This window comes from Diceros bicornis, chromosome 2, assembly GCF_020826845.1.
Source record: "Diceros bicornis minor isolate mBicDic1 chromosome 2, mDicBic1.mat.cur, whole genome shotgun sequence".
In the NCBI taxonomy this organism is placed as follows: Eukaryota; Metazoa; Chordata; class Mammalia; order Perissodactyla; family Rhinocerotidae; genus Diceros; species Diceros bicornis.
The window spans coordinates 18,364,492-18,380,736 of NC_080741.1; positions in this window are offsets into that span (position 1 = coordinate 18,364,492).

Consider the following 16,245-nt stretch of genomic DNA (forward strand, 5'->3'; position numbering starts at 1 on the left):
TGTGGACATATGTTTTCATTTCTGGGAACCTAGGGGTGGAATTGCTAGGTCATATGGCAAGTATTGGTTTACTTTATAAGAAATTACAAAATTGTTTTACCACTTTACACTCCCACGACGTGTGAGCAATGAGTGAGAGTTCTGGTTGCTCCACATTCTTCCCAATATGTGGTGTTGTCAGCTTTTAAATTTTAACCATTCTATTGGATCATTGGTTATATAGCAGTTTCTCATTATATGGTTTTAATCCATATTTCACTGGATTTGAGCATCCCACTGATGATTTGAGCATGCTTTCATGTGCTTATTGGCCACTCATACATTTTCTTTAATAAAACATCTGTTTAAATCTTTTGCCCATTTAAAAAAATTGGGTTGTCCTATCTTATTATTGAGTTGTAAAAGTTCTTTATATATTCTAGATACAAATCCTTTGTCTAATATATGTATTCTGAATATTTTCTCCTGGTTTGTGGCTTGTCTTTTCATTTTCTCAATAGTATCTTTTGAAGAGCAGAACTTTTTAATTTGATGAAATCTAAGTGATCACTTTTTCTTTTATGGTTAGTACTTTGTGCGTCTTGTCTAAGAAATCTTTACCTGCCCCAAGGATATAAATATTTACCACTATATTTTCTTCTAGAAATTTTATAGTTTTGGCTTTTAAATTTAGGTCTATACTACATTTCAAATTAATTTTTGTGTATGATGTGAAGTAAGAATTGAGGTTCTTTTTTTTCTTTGCAGATATTCAGTTGTTCCAGCATCAATCGTTGAAAAGATGATATCTTTTTTCTCACTGAGTTGTCTTGGCATCTTTGTTGAATATCAACTGACCATACACGTGTGGGTTCTTTCTGGAGTATCTAATATGTTCCATTGATCTTACACCTATACCACACTTTCTTGATTACTGTATCTTTCCAGTAGATCTGAAAATCAAGTCTGGTATAAGTTATCCAAATTTGTTCTTCTCGCTCAAGATTATTTTGGCTATTTTATATCCTTCGCATTTCTGTATAAATTTTAGTATCAGTTTTTCCATTTCTATAAGAAAAGCCTGCTGGAATTTTGATTGGGACAGTATTGAATCAGTAGTTCAAATGGGGGGAGAATTGACTTCTTAACAATGTAAGGTCTTCCAACCCATGAACATGGTATATCTCTTTGTTTCTTTAGGTTTTCTTAATAATATTTTGTAATTTTTGGTTTACAGGACTTATACACACATTGTTAAATTTATCTCTAAGTATTTCATATTTCTTGATACTATTGTAATTGCTAATTTTTTAAATTTCATTTTCCAATTATTCGTTGCTGGTATATAGAAATAAAACTGATTTCTATATATTGACCTTGTATCCTACAAGCTTTCTAAATTCTCTTATTGCTTCTAGTAACTCCCTTTGATAAACTCCTTAGGTTTTTCAACATAGATGAGTATTGTCTGTAAATACAGTTTTACTTCTTCCTTTCTAGTCTTGATCCTTTTACTTCTTTGTCTTGCCTTATTGCCCAGGTTGGTACCTCCAACATTACGTTGAATAGAAGTGGTGAGAAATACATCTTAGAATCATTCTTGGTTTCTTTCTTGATTTCGCACATCATGACATTATTAGATCCTATTTATTCTTCCTTTGAAGTACAACCCAAGTCAGATGACCTCTTATGCACTCTACACAGTGAGCTGGTTAGATGCGTGGACTCTAGAGCCGGATGCCTGGGTTCAAATCTTGACTTTGCCAGTTCCTGGCTGTGTGTGCATAGGCAGTTACCTAACCTCTCTGACTTAATTTCCTATTTATAAAAAAAGCATAAATATAATTATACCTGCTTCATAGGTATTTGTTTTGTTTTGTTTTTTGGTGAAGATTAAGCCTTGGTTCACGGGAAGTGCACACTGGATGTCAGTTTCAAGTAGCCCCCTAAGTGGTCTCACACTTCCAACCCTGCCCTCCTTCAGTCTGTTCTCAACACAGCAGCCAGGTGAATCCTGGTACAAGGAAAGGCAGAGCCTTTCACTCTCCAGTTCAAAACTCCTCCAGTGGTTCCGTTTCATTCAGAGTACAAGTCAAATACTTTACTGTCAGCTGCTAGTCCACCCCGGGGAGGCTCACTGAAAGCCCCCACCTCGCTGTCCAGACCCTTCCCCGGCAGGCAGTGGCCTACAGGAAGTGTAGCAGCTCAGCAGGAAGTTGTGTGAGTTGTTGGGGGCAGGTCAGGGTAGCTGCCCTCTGCCATTCTGGGGTTGCCCTGCCCTCCAGGAAGTGTGTTCTTGCTCAGCCCAAATTCTTGTTCCCTCCCTGAGATAACAGGGCCTCACTGCACACAGACGAGTCTCAAAGGGGCTCTGGGCACAAAGCCCGTTCTCAAAGGCCAGACCAGTGATGGTCTGCTGGGGATGCTGGGGAGACCCCAGCGAGGTCAGCCTGCCTAGCAGCCAGGTTGGCTGATTTCTTGATGAGCCATGTGTCGTGTATAGACGGTCCTGGGGTCAGAGTAGCCCAGCTAAAGCCTCATTGGCCTCGGAGTGGGAGGGGTGTCTGCCTGTGCCACCTGGAGGACAGGGTCCAGCCTGGTGTTTGAATGTTCTCACGCTATGTTTGGGGCCCCAGGGGCTGCACTGGAAGGACCCTTGTGCTGGATGCCCAGGGTACAGTGATTAATGAGACACAGCCCTGCCCTCAGAGTGCTTATCATCTAATGGGCAGACAGACATGCAAATGGCCAGCGGGGCAAGCATTAGAGCAGCAGGAACTCAGGGGAGGGTACCCTCAGGACCCTGGGGGTGTGGCAGGCAATCGCAGAAGGCTTCTGGGAAGGCCACAACCCAATTTCTCAGGAATAAAAGTTGCACCGGTCTTCACTGATTTCTGTAGGGATCAAGACTCAGAGGATTTCCTTTCCAAGAGTTCTGATAAGCTGAGCACTGTCACCCACTTCTTACCACACCTGCACCAATGTCAGCTGTCCGTCCTGTGTGAGTCAGCATCCTTGGCTGGAAGCCTGGCCCAGAGTTGTGGTTCTCTCATCCCCAGCACAGGGGGAAGGCAGGGGGTCCTGGCGGGCACTGAGCATCCACTGTATGCCTGGTGTGAGCTGGGTTCATTGCACGCCTGATCCCTTATTGTTAACAACGCGGCTCTGTGGGGTCAGTATCATCAATTCCATTTAAGAGATGAGCAAACTGAGGTTCAGAGGGGCTACGTGTTGCCCAGCCATGCAGCTAGGAAGAGGCCAAGCCTGGATTTGCGCACGGATCTGTCATCCTTCAAGCACGAGCCCTTCCCACAGAACTCAGGATTTACCTCCATGCCCTTTGACACCCTCGAGCAAGGGGAGAGCGACATTTGTGGTGTCTCTTTCGCAGCCTCCAAGCAGCAGAGTGTCACAGAAGCCAGGGCTGTGACTCGTGGGTTCACCTCACTCAAGCAGACTTCTTACTCAGCCTCAAGGGGATTCTTGGGCAGGGCAATTCCCATGACAAGCAAAACCCTGGGGGTGAGCCCTACCCCCTCACCGCCTGCCTTGCGGGGACCAGCACTCTTGTTGGCCAGCCATGGGGACACAGACAGACTAACCAACACCCCCTCCCCAAAGATGGCTCCCATTTGCTGCAGGTAACACAGTAGGGCCCACATTGGTGCTAATGACAGTTCCCTGGTATCAAGTCCTTCCTGGGTGCCAGGCAAAGTCGGGGGCTCTTCATTAAATCCCTCACCTCAAATCTCTGAGGCAATCAGAACTTCTGTTCTCATTTTATAGAAGAAAAGGAGACTCAGAGAGGTTATTTTTTTTAAGGTCGCAGTGCCTGATTTGAAACCAAACTGACCCAAAGTCTGTGTTCTTACCTTTGCAGTGTGCTCCTCTCCCGCTTTCCCTGACACCATTACTCCCAGAACAAACACCGCACCGCGCGGGTTGTTCTCTGGACAGTGGGCAGTCTGCCATGTGCCAGGCTAAGGAGTCTGTGTTTTATCTTGGGACAAGGACCAGTTAGGAGGACACTAACACATGGTCCCGGAGAGATGACCGTAGGGTTTAAGTCAGGTCGCCGAGGTGTCTTGTGGCCAGAGGTTCACCTCCCAGCCCTGCCTTCACATCACTTTGTCACATTTCATGTCAGGAGGAGGTGGTGACAATTAGAGCGGGCCCCGGAGGTCTCTGTCCTGGCTGCACATTGTAATCCCCTGACCCGGGTCCCACCTGGAGATTCTGACTCAATCTGCCTGGGGTGGGACAAGAATATTAGTATTTTCAAAAATCTCTCATGCCCTAGGTGATCCTGATTTGCCACCCAGGGAGGATCCCTGGTTTTGGTGGTGCCGCCCACCCACTCTGGCTGGCTGGGCGTCTGGAGAGCCAAGGAGTATCTGAGGCCTTTGGTCTTCACACATCTAGACAGAGGCTAAGCGTGTCCTGGGAAAGCCGATTCCAGTGTCTGGCTAGCCTCGCCCTCCAAGACTGAGGAATTTTGGTGCTTTAACTTTTTTCCTCGGAAGTCTGGCTTTACAGCCCTCTGGGCTTGGCCGAGTGCCATCTCCTTTTGCAGGCAAGGAGCCAACAGCAAAATGAGGGGGACATTTCCCGGAGGGTTTCCAAGGCGACAGCATCATTTATTCCTTTCTTCCCCTGTTCATTCAACTTCTGTCACTCACGGCTCTGTGGCGGGATCTATACTGCTGCTGAGTCAAGGAACTAATGGGGAGATGTAAGTGACACACCCTTATGGATGACACGTCCTCATGGGTGACAGACAGCTGAGTGGCTGTGACAGAGTGTGTGCAGGAGGCAGTGGGTGGGTGGGTGGGAGAAGGACCTGACTCCTGGCCTCCATCTCTACTCTGCCCTAGAGAAACCAGAAGTGTATGTGGGGTCGGGGCAGGGTCAGAGACTCACTAGGAGTTCACGTGGGTTCTAGGGGCCTCTGAGCAAGATGCACTGGGGAAGCTGGATGCACAGGGGCTCTTTCTTGGGGACCTGGTGCTCCTCCAGACCTCATCCACTCTGCCCACACTGCCACCTCGGGGTGGGAGTGGGGGCAGCTGAGAGGGGTGGAGGGCATCAGAGCCTCTCCAGGGTAGAGCTCTGCCAACGTCTTCACTCGCTCATCTTCATCTGGAGATTTTCTTTTCAATGGCTCCTCTTCTCAGCAGGGGGGTGCTGGCCCAGCTGTTTGCCACAGGCAAGAGTCCCGGGGAGGCCCTTCTTTTCTTTTGACCTGGCCTATCTCACTGCACTGCCAGCCAAGCTTTCCTAGTCAGGATACTGAGTGCCAGGAGAGAGGTCTATGGCCCTGTTAACAAGAAGGTTTGGTAACCCTGAAACACTGACAGGAAGCTTCCTGCAAGCCATGGAGCTCCTGGGGCAAGCCCTGAGAGCCCTGAGCCCTGGTGGAGGTCCTCCACTCCTAAGCCCTGATGAGGGTCCCCCAGCCCTGAGCCCTGGTGATGGTCCCCCAGGCTCTGACCCCACATGAGGCTCCCCAGGCCTGTGCTCTGATGGTGTTCCCTCGGTCCTCAAGCTCTGTAACATCTAAATAGGGAGCCTTCAGCTGTAGGACCATGTCTCAGGCACTGCAGCTCAGCCAGTGTCTCTCACAGTATCTATTTTCTGCACGAATGAATCAGTAACTGACTGGATCCCTTCCCCCGGCCGTTCCTCCTCCTCCTTGCTAGCCCAGGATCCCCACCTCCCCACGCCCCCTGCCCCGGCACACTAACAGTCTCTAAATGACTCACCATCTGCTGGCCATCTTCTGGTCTCACCTGTTACTTCTTTGAGTACTTGCAGACTGTGCTCTCTTGAGGGGCATTTAAGCCCATCCTTTTCCTTCTAACACATGCTCTTCTGTGCTGACCCTCCATTCTATCTCCTCCCATTCCATGTGTATCTCTTCATTCTTCTTCCATCAAGGGCAGCAGCCTGCAAAAGGCTGGGTGGGCTCAGGCAGTGCCAGCCTGGCCTGCTTCCCCAGGAGGCCAGCACGGTTTGTGGGTCATGAGGGTTTGCTGCTGGGCCCTCGGAAGCACACAGGAGGCTGCCCTTCTGGATAGGGGTGGCAAAGGGAGGCCTATCTGGAGACCTAGAGGAAGAAAAGTGAGGATGGAGGGGAGGATCGATGGGGAGGTGGGGGTCAAAGATCATGGGCCTTCCCTGTGGTCTGGGAGGACCAGAACCCCCTTCTTGTGGGCAGATTTACAGCAGAACCAAGGATCTGTCCCCTTCCCATACTACATCACATACCCGGCTGTGGGCCCAGACACGGGAGCTAGAGAGAGACAGGCAAACAGAGGGAGAAGAGGGGAGGACCAACCTGAGCAAGCTGGGCCCAGGATGGCCCAATGGCGGGTTTACATGCAGGCTGAGAGCAGATTGCGGTTACCTAGTGGATTCAAGCCTGGGGTGGAGGCTGGGTTAGAGGAAGCCAGGACAGCATCCAGGAGAGCACACTCTTGCTTACCCCCAGTCCAGTGGGTTCCAATCTTTTCAAGTGTATCGACCCCCTTTTGATATCCAAAAATCTGAGGTCTTTCATGTGATTGACAGTATTTTTACCTTCTCTTTATGCTAATAATTTCCAGAAAGTGAATTAAAAGCAAACTGTCTACTTTGGTATGGGCGTGGGACAAATGTTCCCAAATGCTGTTTAGGATGGAATGCCCGCAACCTTTAGAAAAGCAGCTTCCTGTCAATAGGATTAATTCCTTCTTCTCAGATTTGGTGTATTGTTCTGTCAAATACACAATTATTACGTATTTGGATTTCATTAGTTGCGTTATTTAAGAAGCCCAGGAATAGTACCATTTTGCTCAAAAATACTTTTTTATTATGGAAATTTTCCATCGCAAAAGTAAAGAAAAAAGGAAAACAAATCCCCATGGGCCTGTGACCAGCTTTAATAATTACTAACATGTGATAGTCTTGTTTCACCCCCGACTCCTGCTTCTACCCCTGTCCCTGCCTCTGGCCACTGCGTTATTTTACAGCCAATTCCAGACTCATATCATCTCATCAGTGAATACTTCAGTCTCTTTCTTTAAAAACATAACCACATGCTATTGTAACACCTAAAAGTTAACAATTATTCCTTAACATCATCAAATATCCCATCATGTTTAAATTCTCCCAGCTGTCTCATTAATGGCTTTTTACAGAAGGTTTGTTTAAATCAGGATCTAAGCAAAGTCCACCCACTGTCTGCATTTGGTTGACACGTCTCTTAAGTCTCCTGTGATGTCTAGCAGTTCTGCCTCCCTCTTTTTTTTTTTTCCTGGTCATTTATTTATTGAAGAAACCAAGTCATCCATCCTGCAGAGTTTCCCATACTCTGGACTTTGTTGATTGCACCCTCTTGGTGTCATTAACCTGTTTCTTTGCTCCCTGTCTTTCTCTTAAATGATGGTTGGATCTGGAGGTTTAATCAGATTCACGGGCAATTTTCTATAAGAACATGTCATGGATGGTGTGATTTAGTTCTTATTTTGTCACAGCAGGAGTCACATAATATCTGTTGTCCCTGTTTCTGTGAGACATTTATCATAGAGTGATTCATTGTAGAGTTTTCCATCAACATTCTAGATAGTAGTTTTAAAAAACAACCATTCATGTACATTGCCTAGATTCATTATTACATTAGGGTGTGCAAAATGGTGATTTTCGAATTCTATCCACCCCTTTGGAATTTATTAGCTAAAATTTATTAACTAAAATTCCTCTATGAGAGTTTTCCTACATCAACTATTTAGTTACCCTGAAATACAATTTGCACAGGAATTGCAATAAACACTTGCCTTTTAACCATTTTCAAAATAATGAGCTGGTGTCCTAATAACTGCCAAAAGTGACCAGTGAGATGGGTGAGTGTCTGGGATCTTAGCTTACTAAGAGCCACCAAGTTAGCCTGCCACAGTTTCATGGATGTCAGCAGAAGACATGAGCCTCTCGGGTCAGAGACAAAGGACTTTTACTCACGTCACAGCAGGCAACATGAGCTTCATGTTCGCATCAGTTCCCCTTGTCTCCCAAGTCCCATGGTGTGACACAGAGTAGCCCGGTGGGTGCTGTACATGCAGTAGGGTTGCATCCCAGCTGAGAAACACTGAACTTGGGGAATGAGGAATCACTTTTGTCCTGGAGGGAGACATTACTCATCCCCCAAGGTTGCTCTCTGCTAACATAACCCTGATAAATGACCTCTGAAGAGTGGTCAGGGCCTTGCATTCTTTGCATACCCAGCAAGAACATGCAGGGGTGCTCAGGGCCCACGGCCTGAATCCAACAGTAGTTGATTTTTGTATTATTGTGTATGGACACAGTTAGTTTAATATATTTGATGTATTTCATTCCACTACAGTTATTATTCTTTTTGATGCTCAAATTGTCCCATCTCTGACCAGTGGGACTTGACTCCTGTGATCTTTTGACATGACCCCGGTAGTCTTGGGTGGCATCTTTGCTTTCTAGTTCTACAAAGTATTGCAGGCTCACCTTGTAAATTTCCTGCTTCAGACCTCCAGATATTTCTCCAAGAAGCCCTTTGTTGGAAGATGACATTTAGAGAACATAATCTGGGTGCTAGGGGTGCTCATTGCTACTAGATGGGTCATTGATTCTAGATCTTTTCTGAAGACAGAGCTTGGAAATAAGTATTTGTTTTAAAATATAAAAATAAATTGTGAGTCAATATTAATATTTCAGATTAAACTTTAAGATTACAGAATTTGACTTAACTTTTTAAATTTTGTATTTGTATCTCTTTTCTCTTATACTGAAAATGTGGACTCCTGTTAACACTAACATAATTATTTATTTTATCATAATATAAAATAGTTTAAAAATAATATTACTAATATTATTACCACAATATGATTACTGAAGTAATAAATTAATTTAAGATTTCTTTCAGTTTATTTAGCGTATGTCTTATTTGGACTATTGAGCCAAATTACTGTATTTTAAAGTCACTTTAACAATTCTCTGTATGGTTAAGCCAACTTGATATCCAGTTAGGTCTAGTTGTTTTATTTTGTGTTTGATTTTTACATATATTTTCTTTTGATTTAATTTTGTGTAATTTGTTCTGTAAAACATCTACATGATTCCAAAGTCAAAGCTATAAGGTAAGAGAAATTCAGCCTCCATTCTCTTCCCCTAAATCCTTTAAACTGCCTCCCCCATGGGAAACCATTGTCATTTCCTCTTCAACTGTTCTTGCTTTTGTTTTGAAACACAGGCGAATATGAATATATACATTTACATTCCCCAGTCCTTATATAAGAGATGGTGTATTATACATATGATTCTACACGTTGCCTTTTTTCATTTGACGCTATATGCCCTGTAGATTATGCCAAGAATGTATATAGAAATTCTCCTTAATTCCTTTTTATAGCTACATAACACTCCATTATATTGACATACTGTAGTTTATTAAACCAGTCCCTGATTGCTGAAAATGTGGATTTCTGGTCTTTTGCTATGATAAACAGTGAGTGCTTCAGTGACCAGTCTTATGATATGACATTTTGTATTTTTTGCTGGTGTATCTTTGGGATAGATTCCTAGAAGTAGGATGAGTAAAGGGGTAAATGCTCATGTAATTCTGCTAGATATTGTCAAATTTCTCTCCATAAAGTTTGTGCTATTTTGCATTCCCATTATTGCATACATTTTAAAGAGTGATGTGATAGTTGTGTTGAATATTTAAATATATCAGAAATTATATGTATTTAGAGCAATTTAAACTTATCATAAAATACTTTAGAGTTTAATTTTGAGAGAGTACAAAGCTTTTCAAAAGCATTTTAGGGTTTCTCGAGCAAAATTTTAAGACAAGTGGCATCAGAGAGTGTAGAATGATTGTTTGGTTTATATTCATGTTGCTCCTGGGCGAAGGATGAGGCTTTGATGCCAGGTAGACCTGTGTCCCCATTCCTGCCTCTCCATTTACTGGCTGGGTGACACTGGACAAGTCATGTAACCTCCCTGGGACTCATGGGGAAAGCATTTGTGGAAAGCGGGAGATGAGATAATGCATAACAAACTCTTGGCAGAGTCTGAAGCAGGTAGACCATCATGTGGGAGAAATTATTATTAATGACTTGTTCTTGCCAGGACCACACTGCCCCTCCCCGTCCTCATGGATCTGAGTGGAGGAGCTGCTAAAATAGGACTGAATGATTGGGGAGTAGGTTGAGCAACTTGTCCTGGTTTGCCCCGGACTTTTCTGGTTTTAGCTTTGAAAGTCCCACGCCCTGGGAACCCCCTCAGCCCTGGGCGAAGTTGGACAGTTGGTCACCCTCTTGGGGAGACAGGCCAAGAGGGTTGAGGGGCCCCAGGGACCTCTGCCAGAGGTTGGAGACAGCTCCACCCCACTGTTCTAAGAAGGTCTCATGGAAAAACAAAATAAGCTCCTCCCACAGAGGGGATCAGAAATGTTTTGAAGTTAAAACGGGGCCCTCGTCTTGAAAGGCTGGACCTCCAGGGGAAATTGGGGTGCCCGACTCCTTTCTCCTAGTCTGTGGCTGGGAACAGTTTTTTGAAAGGCCTTTGGCCTTTTGGGATCAACTGTAACTGAAAATCCCCTTGCCTGTCCCAGAATATTTTGATAACAAGAGTGAGGTGTATGGTTAGTCTATTAGCTATTTTGAAATACGGATTTCCATGTAATAAAAAGAAATCCCATGACACTGTGTTTAATCTTCCCTCTTCACTGGGGTAGGTCATTGTTTAATATTGACCAAGAGAGCTAGAACACTGGTCTTTGGCAGCCTGAGCTTCACGACTCATGGCAGGAGTCTTCATGCCAGATTTGTGTCACTCAGCTCCAATTATTTCAACATTTTCATGAAAGAAAAGTGTCCTTCCATAGATTGTAGGGTGCCCCAAGATGGCCAAGAAGTAGGCCACTCAGCCAGAAAGTTTGGGAATGTGCTGGTATCCACTGACCCACCTCCAACATTCTAGGGTCGCTAAGCCTCTAAGGAGCATCGCCTGCCTTCCACTCTCCGGTTCCTCCGCTCTCTGGCCAAGGAACAGCCTCAGGGTGTGGCACACCAGGCGCTCTGAGGTTTTAGCCCCAACGGACTTATGAGTCACATAGCCAAATCCCATTAATTGCCTCTGAAATTGTAACTTCATGTTCAGAATAGCTTAACAGTTCTTCAAGACCCGGGATTCCTCTCTCTCCCGGGGCCCTCTGTCAAAGGGAATGTGTGCAGTCTCCTGTGGCCTGTTCCCCACTCCCATGCTCCCTTTGATCTGACCATCACTGTAGTGTCAAGCACATTTGTTCCATGGTCCCTGCGGAGGATGTTCAGCTGGCTGTGGTGGCCTGGCACCCCTCCTGGCACCTACCAGCACCCTACCAGCACCCCAGTGAAGCCTCCCCACTGTGGGCAGCCCTGGCAAGGTGAGACCAGGCCTGGGCAGGATGCCCACTCCCATCCCCAGGCCCTTCCCATTATTACCCTGATGCAGCAGAGGGTGGGCACCAAGGTCTGGTCAAATGGGCCTTCCTCGTCTGGGACCCCGATTCTCCAACAGAGCCGTGCGAGGGCTGAGCAAACATCTAGACTTGAGACCACTTGAGCTGCAGCTCTGGGAGAGGCTCAGAGGTGGCCTGGTTCTCCAGGCCCCTGGCCTCCTGGACTCCCATGGGCCTTCCAGCCCTGGTGCTCTGCGCACAGGTCGCTGGAGCCTGTGGTACACCTGGGGCCGCAGCACTTGGCCGGCACCCAACGGTGAGGAAGGCCTGTGGGCCACCACGCTTGGGGACTTGCCTGTGAAGCAGTCTGGCTCCTCAGAGCCTAGGAATTAAAAAAAACTTTTTAAAATTAATTAATTATTTTGATTAAGGAATACATAACCCTGGCACAAAATTCAAAGTGTGTGTAATAAAGCACAGTAAGGACAAGCTCTCTCTCCACTCCTGTCCCTTGCCCCATGCTGCCAGCTTCTTTGTCCCCGCCCAGAGCTAACCTGCACACCCATTATGATGGGACCTTCGACATCACAAACGGAATCCACCTGCTTACACATTGTTCTGCACCCTGCTTTTTCCCACCGAGGACCCGTCTTGGAGTCGCAATATTTCTGAAGGGAGGAAGTAGACGGGTGCTTTTGTAGGCAGGAGTGAGGACCCGCTGCAGGCCGGAGGCTGGCCTCCGGGGGAGGAGGAGCTAGGTGTAGCCTGTGAGTTGCCCTGTGGATCTTCTAGCACCACTGCCCGTTTCCTGTAGGGAGAAACAGTTTCAAAGCCTTGACAAGGCCACTGAGCCATCTCATCCGGTGTGTCTTCTCTCTGTGTGTGAGCGTGCACTGTGTATATGCACCAGTGTGTGTGAGTGATGATGGGTGTGACAGGGTGGGGAAAATCAGGCCTGATTTGTCTTCTAGTGCTGAGCACAAGGCCTGGCACACAGCGGGTGCTCGAGATCACCTCTTCCTGATCCCTAGCACGAATCCTATCTTAGTCAGTCTAGGCAATTGTTTGCCTCCCAATCCTTTCCCAGGAAACAATTTTGTTGTTTCTTGTTGTGTTTTATTTCTTCTATTTGGAATATCTCCCAAGTTCATCGCCTGTTGAAGTTGTGAGCATGCTTCCTGATCCTCCCTTTCTGGAATGCTCTCCCTCACCAGCCAGACCAGCCAGAGGCCACCAAAGGCATTCCTCTGCCTCACACAGGACTGCCTCGAACCCTCACACTTACACAGTTCTTCACCCAGGCCTGATGGCTCCCAATGGCCCCTGGAGCCAGAGGGCTGGGACAGCCTGGGCCTCATCTTGGATGTGTGGTCTTTCCATGGTGAGCCACTGTCTCGGCAGCTGGGACCCTCAGCGAGTGCTTTCTTTTTCTTGCAATCTCCTGGCTCATCTTCTCTCTGAACTCCTGAGAGAGAGGGAGCTGGAGACAGACGTGGGATTGGCCCACAAATCCCCACCACACATGTAGGCTGAGCCTTCTCCTCCAGACCATGCCTGGGTGCTGGCCCATCTGGGCATGGGCAGGACCTGGCCCCGTCAGCTGTGGGCGGAGGGGAGGAATCCTGGCTGTCTGGAGCAGCCCTCTCGGCAGTCACTCGTTTAATCATCTCTTACTCAACAGGTGTTAATAGAACTCCTTCCATGAACTGCTGGGCATTGGGATAGAGCTGTGAACACCACCATGTCCAGCCCTTGCAGAGCTCATGTTCTAGGGTAGGAGACTGACAATAAACACATAAGCAATAAACAGATAGCTAATGTGTCCGCAATGCTGTGAAGCAAACAGGAAAGGAGATGAGAGTGTGCAGTGGAGTGGACACTGGCAATTTGTCAGGATGGTCAGGGAAGGCCTCTCTGATGAGGGGATGCCTGAGCAGGCACTGGAAGGAAGTGAGGAAGGCTGTGTGGGAGCAGAACCTGGGGGCAGAGGGAACAGCTGGAGTGTGCTGGGGGCATTCAGGGGGAACAAGGGCCCAGTGTGCTTGCGGGGGGTGAGCAAGGGGACAGTGAGCAGAGAAGAGGTCCAAGGTGAGGATGCTGGGGATGGGGTGGAGCAGATCATACAGGCCACAGACAGGACTTTGGATTGTAATCTATATGAGCTGGGAAGAGTCCTCTGGACTCTGGAACATTCCAGAAGAGTAACAACATTGGACTTACATTTTAAAATGATTGCTCTGCAGCTGTGTGGAGAACAGATTGTAGAGGGTGGAGGCAGAAGCAGGGAGACCAGTGAGGAGGCCACAGCAACAACGCAGGTAGGAGAAAATGGTGCCTGGGCTAGGGCGGTGGCTGTGAGGTGATGGGAGGTGGTCCGATTCTGGATAGATACTGAAGGAAGAGCCAGCAGGAGTTGTTGATGGATGAGATGTGGGGCATGAGAGGGAGAGAGACATCAGCAGAACCCCAGGTTTTGTCTTGAGCTCCTGGAAGATGGCGATGGGGAAGGCTGTGGGAACAGGAGGACCAGAGATGTCAAGGACAGACCCCAGGATACCCTCTCAACCTCGCTGTCTGACTCAGCAGAACAGACCTTCTCCATAACAGGCTTCAGTTTCTTCTTAACACCTGTAACTTGGTGGTGGTTAGGGACTCAGGCTATAGGAAAACCCAAAGCTTGCTCTCCTTCTGGGCCCACCTCGCAGTGCGGCGGCTCCGGAAGGCCCCCAATAGGGGAAGGGCCGCCGGGCTGCTCTGTTCAGGCCAACAGCCTGACCAAGCCTGTTCCAGTCTTTGCAGGAACACCATCTGTAGCAAGTAAACTCAGTTGTCATATTTAGACCAAAATTCTCAAATTTGATGCTGGAAGATAGTTTTTAGACTCTGCTGGATGGCTACTTTGGGAAGTGACGACTTCTGTTATAAACAAACAGCCCAGCCAGGCCAACCTCAACTGCAAGACATGAGGAATTCTGACCCCATCCCGCCATTGTTATGGGAATGTCCAGGCCATGTCCTCTGAAACAATAGAGCCAGCTGAAATGTAAACAGAGCCCTTTCCCCTTGGATATCCTGGTTGGGACATCCCCTCTGCACTCCCCCACAGCCTCTGCAAGTGGAATAGCTTCTGCAGAGAGCTCCTCCCCTGAGGTCAGAGGTCAGGGCTGAGCCTGGAGCTGCTCCATGCTTCTGGGCCCACTCTGAGTTTTGGCTTTTGGTGAGGAAGTGGGAAGGCCTTCCTGGGCCTCTGCATGGGTAAGTTGGGGGAGGGGGTAGATCCTCAAGTGTCTGAGTCTCTGGACATTATTGCTTGAAGCTTTGTTCTAGTCGCTTAGGAATGCCTCCCAGGAGGCTGTGCACCGCATGGTGGGGGTGCCTCCATGCTCCTCCTTTAAGAAGCCATGTCACAGCTCTGGACTATGAAGGAAAATAAGGACCCGCTAACTGGGAGACACACAAGTGTCCTCCCATGGCCAGTTCTGACCTGCAGGCTGCTGGACTCTGCAGGAACATAACGATGGTGGTGGCTAACATTTATTGTGGATTTACTGTGTGCCCAACACTGTTCTAAGCACCTGGCATGGACAACACCATCTAATCAGATGAGGTGATGTTGTTGCCACTTTACAGTTGAGGAAATCTAGGCTGGGCGAGATCAGGCAACGTGGCTGAGGTCACACAGTCTGGGAGTGGTGGGGCCCAGGTGGAAGCCCACGTGGCCCAAAGCAAGAGCCTTCATGGTGACGGCTGCCCTCGGCCAGGCAGGAAAGTGCTAGCACACAGTGGGTGGGGCATCGGCCATCCTGGCACCACAGCATAGGAGCTTTGTAAACACTCCCAAGTGCACTCTGGGGGTTCAAGGATGACTAGAACAAAGTCCTGCCCTCAGGAAGTTCATGGCCTAGCCTAACAAAGACCACATGCTAACCGTCATCCCCCTCCCCACCGCCCCTCCCGACCAGTACCCTGGCCCAGTCATTGTTCCATAGTGCTCCCTGCATGAGCAGGAATAAAGAAGTGACCTCTGCTAGGATGTTAACATTGCTGGGCTGAGATACCTGCCTTTTGGGGCTTACGCCTTGTAAAACTCTTCCCTACAATGAGTAACTGTGAGCTCGTATGGGGGGACCATGAACACGGTTGACAGTTGCGCTCACAGGCTTAGCACGGGGCCTGGCAGGTCACAGGTGCCTGGTGAGGCTCAAGTGAACACCTGATGATCTAATGAACATAGATCATTGAGGGAAGGGGCTGCTGCACCATCAGCACAGCAGCCCTGGTACCTGGGCCACCCAGGTGAGACTCCAGAAGGCACAGGTGGATTCTGTCAGTGACTGCCCAGGGTCCTGTCCTGTGTCCTGGGAAGGGATGGCACTTTGGAGATATTCCTTGGCTTTAGGATCCATGGATGAATGTGCCTCCGAGCACCAGCCCAAAGCCCACCTGAGTGAGGCTCTTCAGGGAGCACGAGGGAGGCCAAAAGGAGCCTTCAAAGATGAATGGGACAACTTGAGGCCTGCTCTGGTGTCCCCACTAACACTCCCCAACCACAGGGCTTGGAGAAGGGAGGGGTGCCTGTGAGGTCCAGAGGCTCCTTCGAAGGAGCCATTCTCCTGTGAACAGGTGTTCAAGACTTCCTCAGGCGCGACGTGACCTGCCAGGCCAAGAGCAGCAGGACAGTGCAGGGCGGGGCCTCAGGACAGCTCAACCCACCTTCCTGGCCCCCGAAGGGGTCAGGGAGAAGCTCCAGTCCCTCAAAGACATTGAGAGTAAGTCATACTTTTATTCAATGAATATTTAATGAGCACCTACTTTGG